The 6,121-nt window shown below is 47.9% G+C and overlaps 1 protein-coding gene across 2 annotated transcripts in view; it reads left to right on the top strand.

The window, feature by feature from the left end:
* Positions 1-4,859: 4,859 nt before the first annotated feature.
* The window catches only part of CNOT2 (CCR4-NOT transcription complex subunit 2), a 136,153-nt gene continuing 134,891 nt past the window's right edge, over positions 4,860-6,121 (top strand). Inside the window, exon 1 of one of the 2 annotated variants that reach the window (XM_067564034.1) lies at positions 4,860-5,111. The gene's annotated coding sequence lies outside the window, so the exon portion shown is untranslated. The remainder of the gene's footprint in view (positions 5,112-6,121) is intronic. The other variant, XM_067564033.1, reaches the window with a different exon arrangement.

Here is a 6,121-nt window from a genome sequence, read left to right as displayed (position 1 = left end):
ATTTTGGTATGAGTTTGAGCTTCTCTAATACCTTCTCTCCTTTGGAAAATAAGCTTCTGTCTGTACCATCAGCCTTCCAATTTCCCTTGAGAATTAATACAATCTGTCTACAGCCCTAATTTTATATAACCCTTATTATTTTTACAGGTCTTGTTTTGCTGACCTCTTTTTCCTTATACAGTATATCTGAAGCATATTATTTCTTGTACAATCTTTCATTTTATTTTCTATTTTAGGTCCTATTATTTTTTACAATGGACAGAATTCCATTAACTTGACATTTTTCCTGATGATTTGACTTAATGCTAAGTCAGGCATTGAAGAGAAATAATAGACAAATACCTATGTACTGGTTTTTTTAATACTAATAATGTGGTGTTTGTTGAACATGGAGGAATCAGACCCTCTCCTAGGAGGGCATTTGGGGGAAAAACACCTTTAATAATTCCTTTGTGGAAACCACAGTTCACTGAAAAACATGGGCATCTGGGTGGAGGCTTTATCTTTATTTTAGTTCAATTTCAGTGACAGAGGGTCTAGATAAAAAAAGGTCACTAACAAACACTTCTGACATGCCCCAAAAACTTGTGTTTTGGAGATTATAAAAGTTAGTGGACAATATTTATAATAAAAATCTTTCGCTGAATGTTTTCTTCTAGGTGTGAACAAAGTTTAACACATTATAAGCAAATAACTATTTGTTTTTTCCTGACAACTGTTGGGACAAGCTGCAGGCAGGAAAGTGAAAAGGCCTCCTCTATACCTGTTAACTGAGACCTGGTCTACACTACAGAGTTAGGTCGACGCATGGCAGCTTACGTAGACCTAACTATACAAGGGCAAGTCTACAGTTAAAACGCTGCATTGGCGCAGATGTAGCACTGTAATGAAGACGCTGAGAGGAGAGAGCTCTCCTGTTGGCATAGTTAATCCACCTCCCCGAGAGGCGATACTATGTTGATGGGAGAAGCTCTCCCGCCTAAACAGTGTGGTCTACACAAGGGGTTAGGTCATGGATTTTTCATACCCCTTAACAATGTAGTTATACCGATATAGCTCTGTACTGTAGACCAGAACTGTCTCTACATTAACATTTTGCTCCTGCTGATGTAACTGCCCTGCTATGCTGACTTAATAACTCCACCTTCACGAGAGGCGTAGAGTCAATATTGATGCAGTTAGGTCAATGCAGTGTCACTGGAGACACTGCATTGCTTACATCGACTGTTAATGGCTTTCAGAAGCTGTTCCGCAATGCCCCACATTGACAGTACAGTCAATACAAGCACTCATGGTGAGGACGCACTGCTGACACAAGTGAGTGTAGTGTGAACATTCAAAAGCGATTTAATTACTGAAGCAGCTGTACTTTGGCAAAAATCAGCTTTTGTTGAGAAAACAGTGGAGGTGTACATACTGCAATGCTCCTCCTGCTGATTTAACTCTCCTGCTATGCCAACATAATAAAACCACCTGGAAATGGAAAGAAGAGAATCCACATACAAACTTGTACTCATCTAGCTAAAATAGGTTTGCAAACACACTTTTAGCCAAATCAGTTCAAGTTTGTATGTTAACAAGGCCTTACAGATGCAAGCCTGATACATGCCAGGTTTAAACTGAAGTTAAGAGATTCTACACAGAGTTTCGTACCAATTTAACTAAATTGGTTTAAAATACCCTTTTGTTAAACTGGTACAGTTATGTGTGCACAACAGACCTAATCATTGCAGAAAAATGTACTCAGCCAATAACAACAGGAGCAAAGGTGTGAATGCACCCCATTCATCACAGTAAATTATGGACTATTTATCAACTTCAGAGCTTATTTCAAACCATTTAAATGCTAACAACTTTCCTTTTCTTTAGGAAAACAAACAAGGAAGTCAAATACACAAAAGCTATGTACTTGCAATGTTAATGTTCCACAATTAAACACACAAAGCGAGGGAATACAGCAGTTAAGGTTCGTGAATTAGCATTAACTTGCCCACATTGTGCATACATAGTTGTGATTACTGGTTAGGCTACTAAATACACACTATCTGCAAAACAGATGAGTTCATGTTTCTGTGAGAACCTTAATTTTTGCATTCCCTGACTTTGTTCAAATATATAACTTTAATGTTGCACTAATGTTAATTTTTTACGCTAAAACTCTAATCTTGCAACGGATGTAGAGGCGAGCCACGTGGATCCAATTACAGAACTGGACCTCAGTTCACACATATTACATTAATTACATGCATCACATAAACTAACGCTCTTTTTGTGGAAATTTAATAAAACATTGCTTGTGAAAAATAAGCAGAGAGCACAGAAATATATGAAGGATAAAAGTCTTCCTCGGCAATAAAAGCAACTCTTTAGACTAATAAGACTTATACACTGCCCTCAGTCCAAAAACAGAACTCCCAAGTCTGTCAATGGTCCAAATGATTCCATTTTTTTAATTGAACAAATAAAATAATTTTAATCCTTTAAGCTTGTTCTAGTTCAATGGGGGGCTTCACTTTTCACACTGCATGATAACTTATTTACTTGGAATGCATTAATATCTGAAACAGGAAAAAAAGGAGAAAGCTAATAGCTTATTATGATAGTATGATAATATCATGCTATCATGATAAGAAGATAAAAAATACAGTTCCATCCTAGGCAAAGTGAATAGACTGATGAATTCAGTAACATGAAAACCTGTAGTTATGCACATCAAAATATGTATTTAAGTTACCATAAAGGTTTGCAAGGTATGCTATTTTGCCATCAAATATTACATTTCAATTCATATAAATTATGTTAAAAATTCTGTATAAAAAACAGTGAGAGTTCTGTGGCACCTTAAAGACTAACAAATTTATTTGGGCATAAGCTTTCGTGGGAAGAAACCCACCCACGAAAGCTTATGCCCAAATAAATTTGTTAGTTTTTAAGGTGCCACAGAACTCTCACTGTTTTGCTAAAAACAGACTAACACGGTTACCACTCTGGAACTCATGTATAAAAAAAGTAGTTTTGGTTAACCTACCATATACTTTCTTAGCTGAAATAGTAAAATCCTTTTAAAGATCCAAGAATCAAACCTGCCTGAGTAAAGAACACTTGTGTGTGATTTCTTGTTTGAGTTAGTCCTATAAAAGATTTTGTCACCCACTTTGTCTCGCTAAGAGCCAGAGAGCCACAGTGCAAGTCCGCACTGTCTCCACATTGTGTGTCAGAGTTGCTGCCCCATCCACCCTCATTCTCTCCTGTAAGTGTATTCAACAGAGCTGCTGCCTTCTTACCCCCACCAACTCCTACAGGGTGTGTGTGTGTGTGTTTAAGGCTATATCTCCACAGGGATAAAAAAAGCTGCGGCAGGTTTGGGTCAGCTGACTCAGGCTCACGGGGCTCAGACTCTGGAGCTAAAAGGGTCCCAGAATTCTGGCTGGTGCCCACGCTGAAGTTCAGCAATTTTTAGCCCCACAACTTGAGCCCAGCAAGCCCGAGTCAGCTGACCTTGGCTGCAGCAAGGAGCCTGCACTGATCTTTTAGCCCTGCGGAAACACATTCCACCAGCAGCTCCCTTCCGCAGCCAGCAGGAGGGGAGCCACAGGCCACTCTGAAAGCCCCTGCGGGCCACTTTTGGCCCATGGGCCACAGATTGGGAATCACGGCCCTAAAAGCTTCTGCCCTCCTGCCCCCACCTATTGTCTCCTTAGCTGTGTGTGTTTCAGCCTGTCTATACACTATGCCAACTTTATAACTCTACCTCCACGTGAGGCATAGAGTCAACGTCGATGTAGTTAGATTGAAGCAATGCCAGTGTACACTCTGTGTTGCTTACATCGACTGTCATTGTCTTTCAGAAGCCATCCCACAATGCCCCACCACACTGACAGTACAGTTGGTACAAATGCTCCTAGTGAGGACGCGCACCGTAGACATACGGAGCAAAGGGTAGACACGTACAAGTGGTGGAATTGATGTGGCAGCTATATGCCACCATAAATTAGGCTGACAATTTTGTAGACATACCTACGGCGATAAAAATGGGTTCTCTCATCAGCATAGATAATCCACCTCCCTGAGAGGCGAGAGCTAGATGACGGAAGAATTCATCCATCGACCTAGCACTGTCTACACAGGGACTTAGGTTGGCTTAACTACATCACTCAAGGAGGTGGATTTTTCACACCCCTGATGTCGTTTTCTAATTTTTGAGTGTAGAGCAGCCCTCACCACTGCTGCTGCTGCCCTCCCACCCACTCATCGTCTCCTATGGGTGTGCGCGCATAACTAGAATCCTGAAAATCTGTGGCTATCCACTTTACCTCAGCGGCGACCACGCCTCAGAGGCAGATACAAATTTTGTATCCGCGCAGGGCTCTCTGTGTAACAGAGCTGCTGCCCCCGTCACCCCCGCACCTCTGGGGGAGAGAAGGGGTAACAGTGCTAATTGACACCCCCGGCTCTTCCACGGAGTGAGTGCTTAACAGAGCGGCTGCTCCCTGCGGGAGCATCAAACCCAGTGGTACCCCTCCTCCCCCGCCCCGCGGCGTGTGTGCGACCGAGCTGCTGCCCCCTCACGCTGGGGGATCACAGCACTAATGAGGGCCCGGCTCTGGCCAGTGAGGAGCGTGCGGCAGGCCAGACAGCCGGGCTCCGGCTCCCGCTCCCCTCCGGCCTCGCTCACGGGAAGGAGGCCGCTGCCCGTCCTTGGCCCAGCTCCCTGCTGCTGCAGCAGCGCCCTGGCCTCCCGCCGGAGTTAAACGCGGGGAGAGCGAGCGAGGCCTAGGCAGCCGGGCTGGCCCGGCCCGAGAGGAAGAAAGGAAGGAAGGAGCGAGGAGGAGGCGGCGGCAGCGGCGGTAGCAGCAGCCCCTGCCGCGGGGCCAAGCCTCCCCCGGGAGGCGGAGGGAGCCGAGCGAGCGAGCGAGCCGCCCTCCCCCCTGCCGCGGGGCCGAGCCTGGGCGCGCCGCTCGTCCCTGGTGGTTCCGGTTGCCAGGCCGGGCGGCGGCGGCGGGGTCACGGCGGCGGCGGCGGGCGGGTCAGAGGGTAAAGGTCGCTCCCCCAGCATCCTTCGTGCTGGATACTCAGCCATCTTGGATCCGCGGGACAAGAAAATTCATGCGGTGAGTTCGGCCCCCATTATTTTCTGGCCCCCTCCCCGCGGCGCGCTCGGCCCGCTCCTTCCCAACGGGGCCTGCGGGCGCTGGGGGTGAGGCCCCCGGCGGTCCGGGCCCGGCTCGGCGGGCGGCCTGGGCCTGGCCGCAGCCTGCCGAGTTTCCGTTTGCTTTTGTCTCCGAGGGAGAGAGAGCGAGAGAGGGGGGGACGCGCAACGTCTGAGTCGGGAGCGGAGCCCTTAGGCCCAGCCCAGGCAGCGGCCCTGGCCTCCTCTGCCATCCCCAGCCGCGGCGGCGGCGGCGGCGCCCGGGCCCCGCTCTGCGGGGAGGGAAAGGCCGGCGCTGCGGGAGGCGGCAGAGCCCGGGGCCCCCACCCGGGGGCCTCCTCATCCTCTGCGGCCGCCTCTGGCACCTCACACAGCCCGGTTTCCCTTCCTGCTGCGCCGCTCGCTGCCCCTTGCCCTGCCTCCTGCTTCTTCTCCCCGCTCCGGCCTGGCCCCCCCATCTGTTTCTCCTCCCCGCCAGTCCTTGGCCTAGTTGTGGTTCCTGAAACCCTCCAGCCCCATCGCACATTCGGCTTGTTTAGCACCAACTTATCCTCACACACCTAATGTCCCTCGTCCCCTGTGCCTTTTGGCTCTGGGCTAAGAAACCGATGGAGCGAAATCTGCCACTCACAGATTCTGCTGCCACTGGTTTTTCCTTATAGGCGATGCTGGGGTTTTGCTGTTCGCGAGTGTGGCCTTGAGGCCTGGGTTATATGAGTCCACTAGATGAAGAGAGGTGGGTGAAATACGGTTCCTTGCTTTTTGGTGTATTCTCCACAGCCTTCCTGAGGGTGGTTGAGATGATGTTGGAACAGGTTCTGAGCCTCTCTCAAGAAATGTTTGTTAAATAAACTTGAAGCAAACGGAACCGCTTCTTCTGAGTGCTGCTGGCTCTTTCTATGTAGGATGGTAGCTTGTTTTCCTGTGTGTGGTGATGGTTCTGCTTTGAAGCAGCTTTCATTGTGAACCAGT

The sequence above is a fragment of the Emydura macquarii genome, unplaced genomic scaffold (assembly GCF_026122565.2).
Source record: "Emydura macquarii macquarii isolate MOO-44397 ecotype Brisbane River unplaced genomic scaffold, CSIRO-AGI_Emac_v2 contig_2636, whole genome shotgun sequence".
Lineage (NCBI taxonomy): Eukaryota > Metazoa > Chordata > Testudines > Chelidae > Emydura > Emydura macquarii.
The sequence above is the reverse complement of the archived record's forward strand: the minus strand, read 5'-3'. Positions and strand labels throughout refer to the sequence as shown.